Below are 10,910 nucleotides of genomic sequence, written 5' to 3' on the forward strand. Positions count from 1 at the left end.
TGTTGTTGTTCAGTATTAAAATGACAATCAGTGGATTTATTTTGTATATTTACATTATAATACACTCATAAAACAAATTTCAATTTCAATGTACTTTCATTAATTACGTGCCAAATAATAACAAAGTTCCCTCAAAGAGCTTCACACAAATAAAGTCTAACCTTACCAAGCACCAGAGCAAGAACACAGGTGACAGTGGAAAGGAAAAACTCCCTCTGAGGAAGAAACCTCAAGCAGATCAGACTCAAAGGGGTGACCCTCTGTTTGGGCCATGCTACATACACAAATTACAAAACAATTCACAAAACAAATATACAGGAAATGTTGCCGTTGCACAGGGCAGGAGGGTTTCCGGAACAGATACCACACCCATTTCTGGATGGAGTCGCACCTCAAACAGAGAGAAAAGAAAAAAAAAAAAAAAACAGAATCAGGCATCAGAAAGATAACAAATACAGTGTAATTTGTCAGCATTAAAAAACAAGAAAAACAAAAGAAATTCTAAGGTGATCGCCGGCACTAGCCCTAAGCTTCACTAAAAGACTCAGACTTTAGATAAAGTTGAGGCCGCAGCTCGCTCTGTTTCCTAATAAAATGAATTAAAAGAGTAAAAAGCATAGTAACATAGTATGCCAGTGTGCTAGCCATACGAAAGAGAAAATAAGTGCGTCTAAAGTCTGGACTTGAAAGTCTCTACAGAATGTGACTGTTTTATTGAGCAGGGAGATCATTCCACAGAACAGGGGCACGATAAGAGAAAGCTATGTGACCCGTAGACTTTTTGTTCACCATAGGAACACAAAGTATCTGCACTAGATGACAAGTTAGAGATGAAGGCACCAAATTCTTCTAAGAATTCAAAATACAGTGACACAATAATACCACTGATTTTTATTCTTCTGACCTTGGCAATACGTAGCATCATGGGTAGAGCGGAGAATCAGATGCTCAGACAAGTTGTATTTGTCACTCCTGCAACAGCTAATAAGCTAAACCTAGATTTATAAATAAGAGCAGCACCCCTGCCTTGCTTTGCATCTCGAAGGACGTGACTAAATATTGATGCTGGTAGGCAGGCCTCATTTAAGGGGAGGACTGCTGTACTTTTAAGCCAGGTTTCACACAACCCAATCATATCTAAGTGTAGATACATAATTAGATCATTAATCAACAATTATTTTGACGATAGTGATCATATGTTAATGAGACCCAGACTAAGCACCTCAGTGGGGTTGACAATTGAACTGTTTGGGTTTAGAGGTGGTTCCAGTGTAGCATATATAAGATGCCTGGAAGTAGATTTAGGTTTGAGACATTCCATGTGAGTTATCGGTAGCAGACACAAAACATTTGATATGGCAGGAACAGCCAACGGGCCATCCTCAATTTCAACATTGTCCAATGTAGTAATGGGTATTAAGTTTGCAAAGCAAACTCATAATGAGTCTTTCATTGGATTCAGGTGTGTTGGAGCAGGGAGACAACTAAGAGTGTCAGGAATGTGGCTCTCGAGGACCGAAGTTGGCCACCCCTGGCCTACGCCAATTAAGGGTCATGGGGGCTGGAGGACATCGCAGCAGTCCACTAAATCATGACAAATCATGAAATGACTTTTAAGTCATTTAAGTTCTGACTTACAAATCTTAGTCACATTGTATGTAACACCCCATTTTCACAGAGTCCACGGCCGATCTGTGAAAGAAAAATGGCCTCTGATCGCTTTCATTCCCACTGACTCTCGCTGGGAAAACTGGACTTGCATGAGGAAAATATATTCTCATATTTTTACTAATTAATGTCTCGTTTGTCATAATCGGATGACGTCCATTTGACTTGTTTTCTCTACGGTCTCATGTCTAGAAGAATATGCTGATGAAACACATAACCAGCAAGCTATGGAGCCATGATGGTCACTGGGTTGCAATCACTGAGGTGCAAAACTGATCTCCCCCTTCTCAAAATGAGCCATCTGTCTGCCACAGCCAACTGAAAGATGAATGATCTCTTGACCTGCTTCAGGCACTACGGGTCATCATCACTGAGGTACCTCCCTCACACATGAAACTGGCTAAACCATGTAAGATAGGTGCGTACCACTTGCACAGGTGCGTAGAAGGTGAAGGTGACAGGCTGCCAGAGGAGATTTTTGGTCCTGCACATACAAATTCTATGGGTCTTGTAAAAAAAATCAAGAACGCATACTAACCTGACCACAGACTGTGTGGGTCTGGAAGATTTAAATGAGTCTGACATGGTGGCAGCAGAACAGAGTCATGGGGGAATCTGTTGCTATGTGTTCTATTGAGCTTTGCCTCTTGGTACTATATTGTCTTTGCTCAGTGTTGTATAGTAACAAAGTAAAAATACTTCACTACTGTCCTTAAGTACATATTGGGAGAATTTGTACTTTTACTTGAGTTTTTTTTAATTCAGCTTACTTTCACTTTTACTTCACTACATTTCTGACCTTAATTGCATACTTCTACTCCGATACATTTTCTATGCGCCATGCCGTTACTCGTTAAAAAAAAAAAGCAACACACACATGAAAAAAGTTTTTTCACCCACAGACATCTAGTCACTGCAATGAAGTCAGGCCGATTTGTCATGAGCCATGTCCGGTAGGCTTTTTTGCAGATGCGCACTTGCGCACTTGGGGGGTGTTTGTCAGGAAAATGCTAATTTTGCTACATTGAATACAGACCTGCAGCGAGTCTGTAATCAACTTTTCTGCAGCGCGGCTTTGCTTTGAACCTTGAACCAATCAAAGCAGTGATTCGCAGATCGAAGCAGTGATTCGCAGATCGAAGCAGTGATTCGCAGATCGAAGCAGTGATTCGCAGATCGAAGCAGTGATTCGCAGATCGAAGCAGTGATTCGCAGATCGAAGCAGTGCTTCGATCTACGATTCATGGATTCATTGTTTAATTTCGCTTTATCCTATTTTGTTCCCGCTAAAACCCTGAAGAGCATATGTCTGTGAGTAATATTTAATAATTTTATGTTAAACCAACCTGTTATGGTCTTCTGAAACAGTTGATAGATGTATTTTATAACTTAAAAATGGGACTGATGCTAACGCGTTAGCATGTCTATGGCGTATTCGATGTTAAAATTAGCATTAAGCTGTTTGCATCAGCATGTTTGTGTTGATTTGTTTTCTGTATAATTAATGGCTCAGCATTTGTTGTCATAAAATAGTCAAATTGTAATTTTTAAATTTATTCTTATTCATATATTAATAATAGCAACAACAATAATAGTCTACATAATAGACAATAATAGTCAATAATAATAGACTAATAATGTTACATTACAATTTTAGAGAAATAGACAAAAAGAACCTAATGAAACAAAACTGTTGGGAAGGTGTCGTAGCACGGACCCACAACAGGGGGCGCAAATGAACGGACAATGAATAAGCCAAAAACTAACAATTTAATGTTGTGATAATACACAACTAAATTCACAGAAATCTGCACAGTGAATTGACACCAGCTGACGTGTGGGCAGGCTCGAAGATAGAGAGAGAAGCCGCGTCCCACATGGCTTCCACCACCAACGGTCTGAAGAACACCGGAGCCGCCAAGTCCCGAGTCCCCAGGTGGCCTCTTTCTTCGGCTGTCGACCCTGGTACTGCTGGCAGAAAGCAGAGATAAGATGAATGAGTGTGAGTCCGCACACTCAGTAATCCACAGTCCATACACAGTTAGGAGGGAGCACCTCCACCTCCAATCACACACTCGTGCAGCTCCTGGTTAACCACTTATCTGGGTTGGGGTGTGAGGCAAAGCCGTCGCTGTCACACCAAACACCAATCCCCCAGACAAGGCAACACTCCAGGAAAACGGCTGCAACAGAAGTTCAGGTTATTACACACAAAGTGTCAGTCAGCAGAGAAATTACCTCTTCAGTAGTTGCGATTTCTCGGCGAGGAGGTGGAGTTGCAGTCCGGCTTTTATGGTGGTGATGATGATGATGAACGAGTGACAGTTGGTGCAGAGGATGAATGACAGCTGTCACTTCTTCTGGGTCTGGCGCCCTCTCGTGCTTGGAGCCCGCACTCCAAGCAGGGCGCCCTCTGGTGGTGGTGGGCCAGCAGTACCTCCTCTTCAGCGGCCCACATAACAGGACCCCCCCCCCTCAACGGGCACCTCCTGGCGTCCGACCAGGCTTGTCCGGATGTCTTGTGTAGAAATCGGCCAGGAGGGCCGGGTCCAGGATGAAGCTCCTCTTCACCCAGGAGCGTTCTTCAGGTCCATACCCCTCCCAGTCCACCAGATATTGGAACCCCCGGCCCTTACGACGGACGTCCAGGAGCCTGCGGACTGTCCAGGCAGGCTCCCCGTCAATGAGCCGGGCAGGAGGCGGCGTAGGTCCCGGAGCACAGAGGGGCGAGGTGTGGTGTGGCTTTAGACGGGAAACATGAAAAACAGGGTGAATCCGCAGTGAAGCCGGGAGTTGGAGCTTCACTGCGGCCGGGTTGATGATCTTGAGAACACGAAATGGACCAATGAACCTGTCTTTCAGTTTCGGGGAGTCGACACACAGAGGGATGTCCTTGGTCGAGAGCCACACCTCCTGCCCGGGCTGGTATGTGGGGGCCGGGGAACGCCGGCGGTCCGCATGGGCCTTGGCCCTCGTCCGGGCCTTTAACAGGGCAGAGCGGGCGGTTTGCCACACCCGGCGGCACCTCCTGAGGTGGGCCTGGACCGAGGGCACACCGACCTCTCCCTCCACCAGCGGGAACAATGGGGGCTGGTACCCCAAACATGCCTCAAAAGGGGAGAGGCCGGTAGCAGACGAAACTTGGCTGTTATGGGCCTACTCGATCCAGGCCAGATGGTGACTCCAGGCCTCCGGGTGCGCGGAGGTGACGCAGCGAAGGGCCTGCTCCAGCTCCTGGTTAGCCCGCTCTGCCTGGCCGTTTGTCTGGGGGTGGTACCCAGACGAGAGACTCACGGTGGCCCCCAGCTCCTTACAGAAACTCTTCCACACCTGCGAAGAGAACTGGGGACCACGATCTGAAACAATGTCCGATGGTATCCCATGCAGCCGCATGACGTGGCAGACCAGGAGGTCTGCCGTCTCCTGGGTTGTCAGGAGCTTCGGGAGGGCCACGAAGTGGGCCGCCTTGGAGAACTGGTCCACTATCGTGAGAATTACGGTGTTGCCCTGGGACGTCGGGAGGCCCGTGATGAAGTCCAGGCCGATGTGAGACTGTGTGTCACTTCTTCTGGGTCTGGCGCCCTCTCGTGCTTGGAGCCCGCACTCCAAGCAGGGCGCCCTCTGGTGGTGGTGGGCCAGCAGTACCTCCTCTTCAGCGGCCCACATAACAAAAACACAACAGAAAAGATAAAACCATGTAACAATGAAAATAAATAAATACATGTAGAAATAAATAAGTGTTTCCTGTGAACACCTAGTGAGTAGCCTACTCTCGTTTAGGTTTTGAAACCTTGTTTCTGAAGTGTTTTTTGTGTGATGTGCACAATTTTCAGTATTTTGACTAATACTATTAGTCGTTTACAAGCCTAGATAAACTTTGTAATATAAAAAAAATCAGTCCGTTTTTGATTACTAACATTTACTTGTACTTTTACTTTCAATACTTGAGTACATTTAGTACATTACTTGTCATACTTAAGTACAATAAATACTAGATACTTTAAGACTTTTACTTGAGTAGCATTTCAGTTGGTGACTTGAACTTCTACCAAAGTCATTTTTTAATGGGTAACTGTACTTTTACTTAAGTGTGATTTTCCGGTACTTTATACAACACTGTCTTTGCTGTAATGCAGCACAAACCCACAGTGGGCCTTTTCACTCTTTCAGCACCTTGGACAGCAGCGCAGCCTCAAGGACCATTTCAAAATGATGTGTTATGACCACACAAGCTATTTTTTGTAATATTGAATGATTTTTATGAATAAAGCCATGATAAAAATGTTGGCAGAGTGCAGGATCACAGCTGACAGCGCCTAATGGGTGTGGCCAAACCGCTGCAGCATTTGATGGTGTTGAACCTTCACAGGCAGATGATAGAAGCTGAGGAGAGGCACTGGATATTGGCTGTGCTAATCCAGGAACACCGACATCAGAACGTGAGGCGGCAGTGGTGGACCTCCCTTTATGTGCACTCCTGTGTTGCGTCACATGCTAGTCAGGAATGACTGGCACGTGCCAACTGTCTGTGGCACAGGGGAGGCCTGTACTCCTGGCTTACAGAGGTGGTAATATGCACGTCACACGCACTCTACAAGAAGTGAATATGCACTGATCACGTGCATCAGACATACGCTTGGCACGAACTGATGGCACAATATTCACCATGTCTCATAGAAGACAGGCGTGCAGCTTGTATTGACAAGTACTATGCCTGTACTCTTTCACAAACTTTCCCTCAGACTCCTGCGACATGTGCATGTTGAACATACATGCGACGCGTTCTGAGTGAGCCTCCAGAAGAGACAGCTGCTACGATATTACTACTACTAGTACTACTGTGCTACTATGCTACTGTTACTGTTACTTGCACAAATGAAGAGGTAAAAAGTTCAAAGAAAAAAGAAGAGAACAGAAACATATCAAATCAAATCAATTTTATTCATATAGCACCAAATCACAACAAACAGTCACCCCAAGGCGCTTTATATTGTAAGGCAAAAGCCATACAATAATTACAGAAAAACCCCAACGGTCAAACGACCCCCTGTGAGCAAGCACTTGGCGACAGTGGGAAGGAAAAACTCCCTTTTAACAGGAAGAAACCTCCAGCAGAACCAGGCTCAGGGAGGGGCAGTCTTCTGCTGGGACTGGTTGGGGCTGAGGGAGAGAACCAGGAAAAAGACATGCTGTGGAGGGGAGCAGAGATCAATCACTAATGATTAAATGCAGAGTGGTGCATACAGAGCAAAAGGAGAAAGAAACACTCAGTGCATCATGGGAACCCCCCAGCAGTCTACGTCTATAGCAGCATAACTAAGGGATGGTTCAGGGTCACCTGATCCAACCCTAACTATAAGATTTAGCATAAAGGAAAGTTTTAAGCTTAATCTTAAAAGTAGAGAGGGTGTCTGTCTCCCTAATCCAAATTGGGAGCTGGTTCCACAGGAGAGGAGTCTGAAAGCTGAAGGCTCTGCCTCCCATTCTACTCTTACAAACCTTAGGAACTACAAGTAAGCCTGCAGTCTGAGAGCAAAGCGCTCTATTGGGGTGATATGGTATTATGAGGTCCCTAATTTAAGATGGGACCTGATTATTCAAAAAATTATAAGTAAGAAGAAGAATTTTAAATTCTATTCTGGAATTAACAGGGAGCCAATGAAGAGAAGCCAATATGGGTGAAATATGCTCTCTCCTTCTAGTCCCCGTCAGTACTCTAGCTGCAGCATTTTGAATTAACTGAAGGCTTTTCAGGGAACTTTTAGGACAACCTGATAATAATGAATTACAATAGTCCAGCCTAGAAGAAATAAATGCACGAATTAGCTTTTCAGCATCACTCTGAGACAAGACCTTTCTAATTTTAGAGATATTGCACAAATGCAAAAAAGCAGTCCTACACATTTGCTTAATATGTGCATTGAAGGACATATCCTGATCAAAAATGACTCCAAGATTTCTCACAGTATTACTGGAGGTCAGGGTAATGCCATCCAGAGTAAGGATCTGGTTAGACACCATGTTTCTAAGATTTGTGGGGCCAAGCACAGTAACTTCAGTTTTATCTGAATTTAAAAGCAGGAAATTAGAGGTCATCCATGTCTTTATGTCTGAAAGACATTCCTGCAGTTTAACTAATTGGTGTGTGTCCTCTGGCTTCATGGATAGATAAAGCTGGGTATCATCTGCGTAACAATGAAAATTTAAGCAATGCTTTCTAATAATACTGCCTAAGGGAAGCATGTATAAAGTGAATAAAATCGGTCCTATCACAGAACCTTGTGGAACTCCATAATTAACCTTAGTCCTTTCTTCTTACTTTCGTAACCTTTATTTTACCAGGGAAGTCCCATTGAGATTAAAAACCTCTTTTTCAAGGGAGCCCTGGCCAAGATGCAGCAATAAAAATACAGTTACAGTATAAAATAAATTAATAAATTAATTAATTAAAACAAGTACATGTGAAGGAGACTGTCTCAAGTGCTCTCAGTCTGGCTTTAAGTCATTTAATATGATCAGTTCTGTAAGTTTCCAGTGCTTTTGCAAAGTGTTCCATGAAGAAGGGGCAGAGAAGGTGAAGGACCTTTTTCCAGTTTCAGTGCGGACATAAGGAACAGAGAGTAGCAAATGTTCGCTGGAACGCAAACCATAAGAATCAACACTTCTCTGTGTGATTAAGTTACAGATGTACGAGGGCAGTAATCCAAGCATGGCCTTATATATAAAAGTATACCAGTGGATCAACCTCCTGGTGGACAAAGAAGGCCATCGCACTCGAGAATACAGTTCACAATGATGAGTCAGGGTCCTACAGTTCGTAATGAACTGAAGCATGATATACAGAGTCAATCTTTCTCAGGCACTGAGCTGAAGCATTCATATATAACAGGTCTCCATAATCTAAAATAGATTTAAAAAAAAAAGTTGCAGTAACAAGGCGCTTTCTAACCTCAAAAGAAAAACAACATTTATTTCGAAAGAAAAATCCCAGTTTCAATTTAAGTTTCTCCACAAGATTCTCGATGTGGGGTTTGAAGGTAAGAGTGTCGTCAAGCAAGATACCAAGATATTTGTATGAATGAACCATCACAATTTCATTTCCCTCAAGCGTGGACACTGTAGGGGCAGTTTGAGGGCCTTTTCTAGAATTTGAAAATAACATGAGTTTAGTTTTGTCAGAGTTAAGGACAAGTTTTAGCTGCAGCAGTTTGTGCTGCACCACATCAAAAGCTTTTTGCAAAGATTTGACAGCATTGACCGGGGATGAACCAAAGCAGTAAATGATTGTATCATCAGCATAAAAATGCACACTGGCATCAGAGACATTATGTCCTAAATCATTTACATACATGATAAATAACAAAGGTCCTAATACCTAACCCTGTGGCACCCCTTTGTGAATACTCATAAATTTGGAACACAACGCATCACATTTAATACACTGGCTCCTGTCACTGAAATAATTTGTGAACCAGGAAACTACATCATCTGACAGACCAAAGCTGACGAGCCTACGCTTTAAGACAAGGTGATCCACAGTGTCAAAGGCTTTTGACAGATCAATGAAGAGCACTGCACAGTACTGCTTTTTATCAAGAGCAATCAGTATATCATTGATCACTTTTGTTGCAGCAGTGATGGTACTGTGCTTTTTTCTAAAGCCTGATTGCAGTTTTGAAAGAAGCTTATTTGAGTATAAAAACTCTTTAAGTTGGTCACATACAAGAGATTCAAGAATTTTTGATAAAACACAAATTTGATATTGGTCTGTAACTAGTTAAAACTGCAGGGTCTCCTCCTTTTAATAGAGGAACAACAAATGCTGACTTCCAAACTAAAGGAATTTCTTTGCTCTCAATTGATAGATTAAAAAGTATTGTGAGAGGCTGTGCAATAAAATCAGCAGCCATTTTCAAAAAGTAAGGCTCTATCAAGTTAGGCCCAGGAGGCTTTCTGTGATTCAGAGCTTTGAGAGCATTGTGAACTTGCTGTACAGTAAAAGGCACAAATGAAAAAGGTCCCCCAGAAAATATTTGAGAGTTTGTACAGTGAGGCACAGGGGCAGATCCACATCTGGAGTCAAATAAATAACCAGAAGACACAAAGTGCTTATTGAAGCAATTTAACACTTCAGCTCTATCATACACTGGAACTGAGTCTTTTAAAACAAAATGGGGAAGAACCTGGGGTTGCTTATTTACAGAGAAAGACTTGATGACCTTCCAAAATTTCTGCGGGTTATTAAGATTCTCAGTACTGACAGATAAGAAATATTCAGATTTGGCTCTTTTAATTAAAGATGTGCATTTATTTCTTAGTTGTCTAAAAATAGACCAATAACTGGCAGAGTCACTTCTTCTGGCTTTGGCCCATGCCACGTTACGCTGATGAAGGGCGTCAGACAGTTCTGGAGAGAACCAGGGGTTTTCTCGCCCCTTCAATCTAATTTTCTCATGGGAGCGTGTTTATTTACAATTTTATCAAAGTTTTCCTTAAAATATATCCAAGCTAGCTCAACATCTGGCAAGAGACTTATATGTTCCCAGTTAACCAAAGACAGATCATGGTGATAAGCTTGTTCATTAAACTTCTTTAAATTCCTCTTGGCAATAATGCGGGCTTTACATTTAGGGATTTTTGTGTCTCTGCAAGCTGCAACTACACAATGGTCACTCAAATCATTGCAGAAAACACCCACAGAGGAATATTTGTGGGGAGAATTTGTTAGAATTAGATCAACCAAAGTAGACTTTTCCAGATTTTTAATATTTGGCCTAGTTGGTTGACTGATCAACTGGCTAAAATTTACAGAGTCACAGAAGCATTTTAAATTCATCAGAAGTTGCATTTAACCAATCCCAGTTGAGGTCTCCTGCCATTAAAATCTCATTGTAATTTAATTTAGACAGAAGATGCTTTAAAGTTGACAATGCTTCCCTGCTGGCAGATGGGGGTCTATAACAACCAACAACAGTTAAAGAGAAGGATTTGGCTATATTTACATTTAAAGCCAAAAACTCCATTTGCTTACAAATAGATTGAGACATGACAATTGAAGCATCAAATCTTGACTTAAGATAGATGGCTACACCACCACCCTTTTTAAGCCTGTCAGTACGATAGACATTGTATCCATTGACATTAATATCATCATTTTTAATAGATTTAGTTGGCCACATTTCAGAGATCACCACAATATCTGTGTCTGTTGATCCAACCCAAATTCTGACCATGTCCAATTT

At 42.7% G+C, this 10,910-nt stretch overlaps 1 long non-coding RNA gene across 1 annotated transcript in view; it reads left to right on the forward strand.

Annotated features, from left to right (window-relative positions):
• LOC117518316 overlaps positions 1 to 8,487 on the forward strand; it is a 29,501-nt gene extending 21,014 nt beyond the window's left edge. Inside the window, exons 3-4 of the long non-coding RNA XR_004562952.1 lie at positions 6,796 to 6,804; positions 8,368 to 8,487. This is a non-coding gene — a long non-coding RNA (uncharacterized LOC117518316). The remainder of the gene's footprint in view (positions 1 to 6,795; positions 6,805 to 8,367) is intronic.
• Positions 8,488 to 10,910: the final 2,423 nt, after the last annotated feature.

Source organism: Thalassophryne amazonica, chromosome 10 (genome assembly GCF_902500255.1).
Source record: "Thalassophryne amazonica chromosome 10, fThaAma1.1, whole genome shotgun sequence".
Lineage (NCBI taxonomy): Eukaryota > Metazoa > Chordata > Actinopteri > Batrachoidiformes > Batrachoididae > Thalassophryne > Thalassophryne amazonica.